This window comes from Stegodyphus dumicola, chromosome X1, assembly GCF_044657685.1.
Source record: "Stegodyphus dumicola isolate Sdum_Otavi_A_Nest chromosome X1, ASM4465768v1".
Classification (NCBI taxonomy): Eukaryota; Metazoa; Arthropoda; class Arachnida; order Araneae; family Eresidae; genus Stegodyphus; species Stegodyphus dumicola.
Genome location: NC_140780.1, coordinates 130,992,441 through 131,005,384, shown reverse-complemented (window position 1 = coordinate 131,005,384; position 12,944 = coordinate 130,992,441). Strand labels below are relative to the sequence as shown.

General features: G+C 31.7%; 1 long non-coding RNA gene across 1 annotated transcript in view; it reads right to left on the bottom strand.

The window, feature by feature from the left end:
• LOC118179515 (uncharacterized) overlaps positions 1 to 12,944 on the bottom strand; it is a 177,709-nt gene that overhangs the window by 99,269 nt on the left and 65,496 nt on the right. The window lies entirely within an intron of this gene.

Below are 12,944 nucleotides of genomic sequence, written 5' to 3'. Positions count from 1 at the left end.
ATACATAAATGTTAAAGACAGGAAATACTGTATTTTATGTAGGAAAAGGCGTCTTGTGCTGAAAGAAATTCTCAAATAATTTTCGATTTGCACGTATCTAGTATTTTACTTAAATATTTACATAGTTTATAAAGTTATTTAGTAACGTGTTCAATAATTTTATGAAGACGCATAATACACAAGTTTGCTGCATACGCTTGGAAAAGTTTCACCTAGCAATGGTAAAAATGCGGATATCTTTTTTAAACATATCAGTAATAGTTCTGCATTTACTGTTATGATATTTTTATCACAATCAGTTAAAGAATTTTTAGCACAGCTAAAACAATAATTTTTATATGCAACAAATAACAAAATAGCAAAGCAAATATTATAACTTCTTTATGTGTAATTATGCGTATTATTACGTATATATAACACGAAAATGCATGTAAGTGTAAGAACTGATAATTCAGTTTTTAACATACAATATCATAAACTACTAGGGATGATAAAATGTTGGAAATGTAAACTCGTGAAGCTTTCTTTTAAAACACGAAGCTAGATATAGACATCACTTTTCATAGACAGGTCTGAAATAACTCCAATCCTTCTGAATTGTGAATAGCAAAGAATCACAAAACCCAAATGTCCCCTCTTAAGTATGCATCTATCAAAGTTTAGAGAGGAACATATATGAAAAGAAACATTGATAATGGGTTCCAGGAAATGGATTGCGATCAGTAATAATAGAGGATCAATCAAGTTTTACAGCGCAGATATATTTATAAGAAAAACATTATGATTACGTACGTACAAAGGAGATTTTCACATTGAACGAAGAAAGGAAATTGATCAGAGACTCGTTATAAAAAAAGTACTTTGATATAGAATGAATGTATCATTTGTGAGCCCAATCATAAAGCGTACTCTAAAGCAGCAGTTTGAAACACTACTATAAATGAAATTTCCTTCATATTAAAATTTTATCTGAAAGGTCTGATTTACAACACAGCAAAGAGATTATGGGTCTATTAAAATGTATGTAGTATTACTATTTGCTTCTAATAAAAATCTTAAGTACATAAAGATCATATTAGTGTTTATCTCTTCATAATTAAATAAAACAGTCCCTACAAAGGGATTTTGAAACGCATATTCGAAGTTAATATTATAAAAGTGTAGAGACATTAGGGTGATTGGAAGAAGAAGAGATGAAAAATTAGCAACGCCTTCGAAGGGAATCGAACCACGGACCTCTGGAATACGCGCCTAGCGTGCAGACCACCACACTACGAAGGCATGCCAAGAAGGGGGGAGGAATACCTTATAAAAGAACTGAAAAAAAAAAGTTTTGCAACGAAATATACTTAGCGAAATACTGAATCAGGATCTATTTTGTCAAGTATTTTGAACTGATTTACAAAAAATTAAGAAAAGTTACATCTGGATAGGAAACGATGTTTATTTTTTGAATTCATAATGAATATCCAAACTTGTAAAATGCCTAGCAGCTCTTAATTATTCCAACAAGAATTCCTCCTACTGAAAACAGGTATTCCTACAGTGTACCACAGAAACATTTACTTGTAAATCTCAAATTTATATTTGTCTTTTTGTACATATTATGGCTCGCAAAAGAAAACATAAGACTAAAATTATTTAAAACGTATAAAAAATTTTGCATTAGTCGACTTGATAGCTTAACAGGTATAAAGTAAAAAGACATATAAAAATATCAAAAAAATTCCTACTGTTTTAACTGTCAAATTAGTGACTATTTCTCGGACAGATTTATCTTTACATCAGGATCAAAATAAGCTTCATCTAATCATATATACATATATATATCCCTAGGTGACAAGTGAATTTATTCCTCCGGGAATTTAATGTGTGTTTCTATAATTAAAAATATCTGGGAAGGCGTCCCGATTTCCACGATAATATTTCTCTTCTCACAAAAGTGTTAAGAAAGTGAAACGATATGAACAACTAGCAATAGATTAAGAGACATTGGTATGACATAGACTATCAATATTATATTCGTACAGTTTTCCCTATCTAATGCTTGCAACATATAGTCTGCTGTAAATATGAAACAGCATAAAAATTTACTGTTGACTACTGCTGGCTTTTTAGAAGACATGTTCTAAATCTTTAGCGCATTATTCTGCAGTAATAGTGGCGTCATGCTAAATTACGAACTATCCAGAATTACACTAACCGCAAACACAAAATTATAAGCTTCAACCTCTTTGGATTAAAATTCATTTTTAGAAAAGATCCAAAACTGTGAATTATGTTCAGCCTCTTTCAGTTAAACTCTTTTTTTTTTTTTTTTTTTTTTTTTTTTTTTGAAAGAATCCAAAAGGGTGAATTATATCCAGCTATTGTTGATTTTTTTTCTTTTGTACACAGCATTCCATGTTCATTTTTACTTATCAGTAATCACTTACAAATTAGATATCTATTCCCGCAGTAGCTGAGAAGAACATATTTTAAAATTCTTCGAAATTTGCTGCTATGTTAACTCGCATGACGCTTGTTTTTCGGTCTTTATACTTCCCCATCCTTTGAACATGGTTTACATAATCGTGTTAGAATTTTCATAGCAACTTTTTATATTGTATCAAATTCACCTAATCTTAAAAATGAATAGTATTCAGATTTGAGGGTCATTTTCTGAGTAAGACCACAAGAAATTAATTCATTCTTCCGTGCGTACACTCAGAGTCTTCGTTTAGCTCTTCCATCAGAAACTTTTAAGATACGCAGTTCGAATCCCGGCGATGGCACAATAGATTTATCACGTTCCCTAAATTCCAAAGAGTTTTAAACAGTTTATGTAGGACCAATTAAATCTGTGCATCTGAAACCGAATTTTACAAATTATTATAGACATTTCTTAAGCATTAGCTTCGCTACACGTTGCAACGATAATTCGATACGACATTGCTGCTTACTACCTCAGTTTGCTCTTATAAATTGTAAGAAGTCAAGAATCATATAATCCTATTCTGAGTATTTTTTCTTACCGAACGCCACAAAGGAAAGCTTATGAAGTTGAATGTAATAGAAGATGATTTAAGTCATTACTTGTGGAATTAAACAATGCCTTCCAAAAGATATCTGTATAATGATAAGAAACGATAAAAAGAAAACTGAAGTACCTTAGGAAAGAAAAAAAAATTCTTCATGACCCAATATGCTGAGAATAGTAGGATTTACTATTACGCTAGTTTCATCAGTTTTGTCTACAGAGTGCGTCAGAAAAATGTCTACACTGAACTGTCGTAGAAAATTTATTTTCGAACCTACAAAATTGAGTTTCAAAGAACAGTAAGGCTATAGTCCAGTTTGAAAAATAAATGATCTTTCTGGTAAAACTGAATGTTGCAAATGGTGTTTAAAGTTAATGTTTAAAATGGTGGCCTTCTACATTTCTGAGTACAAATCACGACTGATTCCATACTCCGCACCCAAGTGTCCAATGGGATTTCTGCGCACACCGCATAAATCTCATCCCAAAGTATGTCAAGGTTGTTGGGAGACGAAAGTGCACCTCATCTTTTAATGTGCCCCATAAAAAAAGTCCAGCGGCGTAATGACTTGAGCGGTCGGGTACAATTTTGTGAATGGGTCTAGAAGTTGTTTATACGTGAACCGGGATTTATGGGTAGCATTATTTGGTAGGATGCAGCACAGTTTAAACTTAATGGAGTTGTCAACAGGCTTAATTGTGTGTACTGAGTTAAACATAATCCCCATATTATTGTTGAAAAGGCTGTGAATTTGCCAGGTGTACTTAGTTTCAGAACAAGTGATTTTATCGGATAATTTTACATTACAGTGAGTAAAAATCACGAAAGCCCTGTAAAATTAATCATTTTCCCAAGGACAGGTTGTGATATATTGTGAGGTTTACCACTGTGTAATTGCAGTCAAAAGTGAGTAACCTTAAGAACTAATTAGCGAATAATCGCTTAAGTTCGTGTAACAAGAAACAACAAGATGGGAGGGTAACTAACCCTTTATTGTTCCAATAAGATTTAACAAAACTCCGTCTTGGAGTGTACAATAAAAGCCGACACTTGAGAGACTTAAGAGACTAAGAAATAAACTAAAACATATATACATATTATGAAACTAAAGATATATAGCCGAAGCTATCAAGATTCTAATCGAGTTGGCCCCTTAACACTATTTGACTACGAAGCTTATCAAGGGCCTGAGTACGGCCGAGAGTAATAACAGCTTTGAGAGAGAGTAGCCAAAAGGCAGACGCGCGCAAATCAGAAACTCTGATTCTCTCCAACTCAGAAAGTAGACTTCGCGGTTTAAATACCGCTCATCCTCATTAAGTATTCAGAGTGATTCCAAAACTACGTTTTGGCCGGAAGTAGTAAGTTGAAGTTAAGAATCTGACAGGGAAGGAACTTAAAAGAATTTAACTGTTAATAAAATTAACATAATCCTTACATAATAATTTGACAAAGCTCAGGAGTTTCCTAAACTAGTCATAGTACAAATTTAATTTGTCAGAAAGTGTAACAGTGAGCAGTATAAAGTGTCATATAAACGGTTTTTCTATAAATAAGAATACTTTTTTCTATTTTTAAAAATAATTTATTATAATTATTATAGGATGAGCATTTCACATGTGCTATTAGATACTAATTGTGTGCTTTTGTTTCATAACGTTAACTGTTTTTCTCATAAACTCGTGTCAGAAACGTAAAACAGGTGTGATGTTATTTTATCTAAAGGGCAAAATAAAGAGTTGTATAGAACGTTTACGGAATTTTGTTTAAGTATACATTACGGAAACGAATGGTACATATCCCGATACTACTATTTCTACTAGTAGCATCGTATATCAGTCTGAATTCATCTATTGTTATCAATATTGTGAATAAATAAACCTAACTATTCTCTTTACCTGAAGATCAGTTTTTTATATCTCTAATAGAAGCTAAGTGCTGTAAATTATTAAACTTGCATCATGGTTAAATCCGATGTGAGACTTAGATCATTCACTGAGATTAGCAGTAGTACGAAAACGATTTGTTTAGATTACAGCAAGCTGATGCAAATGCAATTTCGCTTCTGTTCTTATTTATTTGTACTCCTCTTATTGGACAATACTTCGCCTAGTGTTTCTTTTATCTATACTTCGAAAGTGTTTGGGAGTGCAACTGATCTCTTCTTTGAGATTATTCATTATCATTGAAGAAATGAATACATTGACATTACATTTTGCATTGAAAACAGGCCTCATTTAGGATTAAAACATAGCTTCTAAACTACTGCATACTATAATGTATGTGCCAAACTGCTATTGAACATTTTCTATCCGCTATACGGGTGAGGAGATAACGCCTTCTCCAATTTCTTCTAGACATCATTGTAACAAAAAGCTGGTTAAATGATTGTTTATATCAGTCTAAAGAATAGAACTCGGAGCAATTAAAAAAACTTCAGAGCAGTTTAATAGTGTAATAGACTAGTATCAATGTCTGGAGAATATTAAATGTGCCTGGAGAATATTTAAGACGAATATTTATGGAGAATATTTAGAGACAACTGAATTTCCACCAACTTCCGTCAAATACAAAAGACATATGAGGCCTATCACTGTCATACTGGTGAGGCATGAATCACATTCACTGAAACAAATCGATCTTCTTGATAGCTTTGTTCAGAACTTCCAGAAGAAAAGAACTACTATTCTGTATTTATTAATAGGTTATTCGATGCAAGCATATAGGATAATACATTTTTTAATTGCTAACAAAACTTTTTATAATATCTCCTCTTATGGTGGCCTTTGAATCTTCGATTTGAAACACTTGTAGTTAGATCTGAGTCTGAATCCCAGGGAACGGTCTGGCTGGATGTAAAACGGAAATACAAGTATTTTCCTTTCAAACGTCCTCCACAAGGGCATCCCGTATTATGCAGATACCTTTCGTGTGGTTTGTTCTGAATTATAATGAAACTACGGTCTTTTTCTTATCACATTATTGTAAACTGTTCAGGTTCTGTCCTCAGTCTTCTCAAGAGCAGTTCATTTATACTGCTTTTCAGGAAAGCAAGTTTTGGGGGGGCAGATTAGTGGGATACATGCATCATCGGGATTGACATAATTATGATACTTTGATGATAAATTTAGATATATTGATAAATCCCTTTACATTTGACAAAGTTTGGCTTTCAGCTCTACACGTGGCACATCTAAGCCAGGTTAAAATGCCGACGCAGAATCGTTACAATTTCAAAGCTCGGCAGTGCGATTATAATCCCAAAATAACTTTACGTAATGCAAAAATATTGTGTCATTTTTCACGAAATTTCACGTAGTGTAAATATCTTATTTCTTAAAAGTCGCATAATCTTAATATCTTACTATTACCAAGTATCAGAACTTCTTAGGGTAACGAATATTGCTCTTAAAAGGTATTTATACTTTAAATGATTTATTAAGATTTCAATACAGTTACCTAAGTAAGAGTTCTACTTGAGGGAAATGATTTGTAAATTTAATACTTTTTAGAAATGATACAGAAAAAATAAACTTTCAAATTACCCAATGTTTATATATACGTTAATATAGGTTAGATAGATGTACCTTGAGCAACTAATTTAAAGGAACAGCCTCTATCCAAATGACCAAATGAAATAATTATGCAAGGTCTTTCCACAAGTTGCTATTTCTTTTTAAACTACGGTAAGCATTTTTAACGAATAATAAAAAACATATAAAATAAAAAATGCGTTATCATTTATGCAACGTGAAAAATCTAAAAGTATATCGCTTCATTTTATGTGTATAATCTGGAAATAATAATTAAAAACACAGTTAAATTACAATTAAAATTAAATTTACTCAGAATGTAATATGCGAGTGCTCAGAATGGAATACGCGAATTGTAAGGGAAGATTCTTTTTGAAATTTCAAAGATTGAGGTGTACTGCTTACATGAGCGATGAAATTTCTGAAAATAATTATCTTTTTACCATAAATATATAATTCTGACATTCAATGTGTGTGAATTTCATTTACATCCTTGAATGACAAAACAAAATTTAGATATAGCAGCTCCTATAGCTAAAAGTACTTCTGAGTAGAATAATGTTATTAAAAATTATATTATTATATGCAAATAATTAATATTTTATACTTTAATGACGGAAAAATAGTTAAAGTAATAGAAAAGTAATTAATAAAATCAGGAACTCAATAGAATAGGTTAAAGTCGGTTAATTCTAATTTTTAGGCATATTTTACATGTAATAGGCCAAGATGTTTGTCATTTTTGGATTAAATGATACTGAGATGAAGACTGATTTTATTCAGTATGCGTCAAGATGTAGACGCAACATTTTCTCAACGCGGTATTTTATTCACATGGTATTTTTATACGCAACCTTTTAGCTGGCACTGTATGTACTCAGGTAAAATTTTGCATCTTAAGACCATGTGCACCTTCATTACGTTATTAAGTCTGACATGTTTATTGCGCATCAGAGAAAATGTTTGTTGACTAATGATAGCTACTTAATTCCTACACTCCTGTGTATTTGAAGGGTATTGTAAAGGTGTCATAGTCTGATTTTATGAAAAGAATAAGTGGCACATGACTGAAAAAAGACCAACACAGAGTAATCATACTGTTGGCTCGATGTAGAGGTGAATTTAGTAATACATCTTAGAATTTTCATGACTTCTATTCGGCTACATTCATCTCAAAGGCTGTTTTGTTGCAGAACTCTGTTCTTTAATTAACAGTCACAGTACGTTGAGAAACGTTTTGCTTGGCCCCTGTTCATGAAAGAACATATCTTAAAAAAATTTCCGATTTAATCTCTTTCCATCCTTAGCACCTGAGGATTCTTTTACTAAGCTCCTTTCCTTACATGCCACTGAAACGTGGTGAGAAATATCTGAACTGTAGACAAGTCGCGTCCCCTACTCTTTGAAGTGGATGTTATTGAGTGCTGCTTTAATTTTGCAGGAACAATGGTAAACGGATTTATTTCTTAAATTCGTAACTACGCATATAATCTTTATGAACCAATGCCAGAAGTTCTGACCCACAGCAATTTCTTAATAATAATATTTTAAACAAATCATTATAGTTTTCGTTCATTCCTTGCAAAATTCTTCAGTTTAAATTTAAAGAAAATTAGTCTTCTTTTAACATTCCCCCTCAGAACTTGCACTGGCTATAACACATTTCGCTACTGCATGATACATGAAGTCAGTAAATGTTATTATTTACCTTTCCGTATTTGCACGTAGCCCATATTGTAAGAAATTTGCATAAACCGCAACCGCAAGTCTAGATCATTCTGTTCCCAACAGCGAATAGAATTCACCGTACCTTTCCTAACCTGTTTCACTTGCAAGGACTGGGATTATGACTAATTACAATAATAAAGACTCAGGGCTTTGCTCAGTGCTTAATTAATTACTCGTATATTACAATTACTGGCTTGTGACAACTATGTTACACTATGTCACAGAGACGTCTTTTCAGTGAAGGGAAGAAATTAAATCTGTAATTTTTTCCGAATTTTTCATTCATTAACTTACTCGCCATACAAATTGAAAATTAAGGTATTTTGGCAAGATTAAAGATGATATTAGTTAAGGTAAAACTTTACTACGATACCTAAAAGCTCCAGCGTTTGTGTTTCCTCAAATAACCCTGCGCACTTCATCACAAGACAAGCCCAGCTGAAGAAACATACTATAAGAATAGAACTGGATTATTTGGATTATGGCAAATCACGCGATGGTTAACTGTCTATGGAAAGGGATGCCTTTGTGAAGGGTTTTCGAAGGGAACATGGCTCGTATTCACGTTATGCTTAGGGAAAGGCACGAAATCCCTCAAACGTCTAGCTCATTCTCAAGGATTTAAATTTGACCAAACTACAAGAGTTCAATGGACGTACCGTTCGGTCGCTGATGAGCGGACACATATAGGGAAATATACTAAACTATGTGGTCTAAACAATTAAAGCTCAAGATAGATAGAAAATGATTAAATTCCATAATTATGTAACAATTTAAAATAGTTATTTAAACGTTTCACATGGAATAAAGAAAAATTTTATCTTTTCCCAAATTAAAATAAGTAATTAGATATATATATTTAAAAATATTAGCATAAATTGTTAGCTTTGCTGAGAAAAATTACCAGATTCTAATTGTCACCAGACTTCTCAAATAGGCAAATAGGCATATAGCAACTAAAAAAAATAATAATTGTTCAATCATCTAATGATTAAGATGTTCAGCAGTAACCTTAGAAATGGAAGCATTCATTTGAGTAAACAGTACTATGACAACATTTCTTTGCGTTTACACTTGCATCATTTGTCTTCCGTATTTCTTGGTGATTTGACGAGATTCAGTGCGTATATATTGCTAGAAGTAATTAATTTCAAAGGTAAGGAAGATGAATGAATGCAGAGATAGTAAATGAATACAACATTTGTACAGACATTCGTCTGTTCTGAAATACAAACAGGAATGATTGAATGTTCTCTTGTATACATAAAGAAATTAAGCATTGTGAAATTTTCTGAATAAATTGCATTTAGGAAGAAATTGAAAGAAAAATTCACTTACTGCGATTCTGCTCTGTTTGCTTCCGCGGTTTGAGACCGAAAATTCCTCTTATTTTCTGCATCTCCATCTTTAGTTATACACCTACACTTTTATAACTTTGCTTTTGAAGAGAATAAGAAATTACTAGTATAAATTTGATTTTTTTTTCTTTAAATGCTTTTAAAATGTTTAAATTCAGTTTTGCTAATGAACATCATATATGCTACTTATATTTATAGAATACTTATAATACCTTAAATAGAATTCCATTGTTTTGCATCTGGATCCATGAAACTGAGAGTAAAAATTAGAATCGTGACAGTTGTTCTTTAGTTTTATTAACAGTAAGGTTCAGAATTAAATCGTATCTGTACTTCTTGGTAGCTCATGTCGCAATGTCCACTCAACTCAGAATGTTACGCAAATTTAAAGGCACACGTGACACAGCTTAAAAGTAGGAGTTAAACCTAAATGTTGCCTGATAGACCATTCGCTGTATTGCAGCTATCCCGGCTGAAGTTCTAACATAAGTAGATATGCGGTTGGTAAGAGATTTAAAGGTTTAGCCGAGGTCTGTAGACAGACAAGGTAGGCTTTTCTTAATGGTGACGACACTTACAGAACTGGAAGAAATGATAGCACAACATGTGTAGGAAACAAGTTGCTTTTCAGCAGAAAGTCACTGACCTCATACAAGAGTAAACTTTGTAGTATAATAACCTTGAACTGAGCTGTAGACGTGAAAAATGCGCAATATCCTCGCTCGAATTCCAACTCCGGTCTTTCCAATGCTATCTCGATGTGTTTTCCAGTTATACCAAGGGAACACGCGGTAAGGAGAGAGGAAATGCTTTGCATGCTAACTTGTGTTTTTCAAACTTATGGAAATTAGAGAAATATTTTCTAAATGTGATCAAGTTTATATGCGTTTGTTTTATGACTGTGTGATATTATACTAACCTAAAATTACAGATGGCTGTTGCATGTTTCAAAATTACTAAATAACATTGGAATAAAATACACCTTCTTCATTACTGAACAATATTAAGCACTTTTTTCTTTCATTTGTCTTCTATATTTTTAAAGATTTGAAGCCCATAGTTTACTTCAAAACTACTCTGTTAGCAAAAGATGCCGTCTTGATTACTAAAGAAGAGATCTAGAAAAACAAAAGTTTGCTGTATCTACTATAGCATAATCTTTTACCGAAATATGAAGGAAAAACCTTTAATAAATTTTTATTGAAATCTACAGACAGGCTTTTCCGTTCTTACCCACGCTCTGTTTTAAAACAAAACGATTTAAAATACACTATTTAAGCGCTACTATATTCAAAATTAAAATAGTTTTAAAGTATTATAACCGGATAAATTTATACATGTTTTCAGAGATTTGAGAATTATATTTTAAAGTTATACTTACATCTTGCACTAAACATAAATTTAATTCGAAATACAATCATTTTTCATATTAAATTTTTTTATTCAGCGTGTTTCTCTAACTACAAAATTATGCATAGCGGGGTTACATGTCATAGTTCAAATGAGAATGTTACCTGTTCCTCTAAAGACGTGGCTTAAATGATGAACGATAGTAGTTTATATGCTTGGAAGTGTCATGTGGAGATATATGATACGACACTACTTATATCATAAGGATTTAAGCAGGTCTCTCAGATAGAACGTCAGAATAACTACTTAACATTTATAGAACTTTGCAGCTTAACGTGTCTCAAGGCAGTATGAAGACCCGGGAGTTTCTGTACAAATTTATATAAGTTATGTAAATTTATTAAAATTTTATGATGTTATCTTTGTGAAATCCCCGAACTTTATATTGCTGTCAGACGTATTAACGGTGACATTGAGAGTTGCTTTTTTTTTATTTCGACGGAGGCGAGTAAAAAAACAGTGTCTTAAACTTAATTTACACTATTTTTGCTTTAAAGTTTAAACTTAGTTTATTTTTAAACAGTTTTAAACTTTGTTCTAAATTTGGGGTTATAATGGCTTATTTGCGCTCACTGTTTGTGTTCTTCAAATTCAACTATTTTCATTACTTGTACAATCATATTTTATATTAGTGTAAATAACAAAGCCTTTATTGAAGATTTAACACTGTGCTTTCCACACTCGAACTGGACACTCTCATTATAAAACAGAGCCCACTTTAATTTGTTTTCTGCTTCTAACTACATTCCCTGGAAGGAAATATCTCATACTTGAGTGAAATGGGGTGCAACTACATTAAGCCAGTCTGCACATCCGTAGAAATGCTTCATGGGGAGAATGGTGCTTTAGAGATTTCTCACTGATTAACTAAAATAATACGTAGACTTTGTGATAAAACTTTCTCTGGCACTTTAAATATCCTAAAAGGTGTTTGCCGAGACAAAATTCAGGTTATATCTCCTCAGGATAAAGTGATATTTTGAATATAATATGAAAAATGTGTGTGTAACTAAAATCTATTATTAAATTGTAATTTAATAAAATAGTACAGCTTTTTTAAAAATGCTTTTATACGCGATATTTGGTCATAAAGAAATTTTCTGATATTTGAGTAATTTACTCAAAATTTGAAACCTGAAACAACGTAAAATTAGTAGAAATTTGGTGTGTAAAGATTACGACTCACTAAAATGTTTCCTAAATCATGGAATTTTATTGAAATGACATGCAATAATAAATAATGTAAAATTTATAAAATATAAATTTTTCATTTCTGTTATGGATTTGATTTTGATAGATCTGTTACTTCAAGTTTGTATTCTTTGTTTGAATGCTGGTTAGAAAGATCTTTTTTCAGGTTTCTGGAGACTTGTGTAACTATTGCAATAATCGGAATGCAAAACCTGCCAGTCTTTGAGTGGATAGAGAAGCAATTTTTTTTTATATCTATATTAATTCAACAGTCAGAAAATATCAAAGATTACTATATTCAGTATTTATCTAATAGTGTTCTAAATATTGCTGGCAAAGTACATTGATTTATCTTGTATAAAGTCTAACAGTTTCATTACGGATATCTTTAAAGTTACCAACTGAAGATCTACTGTTATAAGCTCTATTTCTTTAATAATCATCAAATAAATACATTATATTATTTGAAGAAACAATCTTCAATCTGTTTCGTAAAATAATGCAATAATACTATGATATGAAAAGCATAAATATGGAGGTTATATCATTTGTAATATTTGTTTTAAAAATTTAACTTATGCGTGTTTGAATAGTTGGAAAAATGAATGTTATTCAGTCACTCAAAAAATGTTTCTCAGAAAAGGCAAAATGTACTCTCATTTATAATGATCGCCTTGAAATAATTTTTTGCACTAAATAAATCT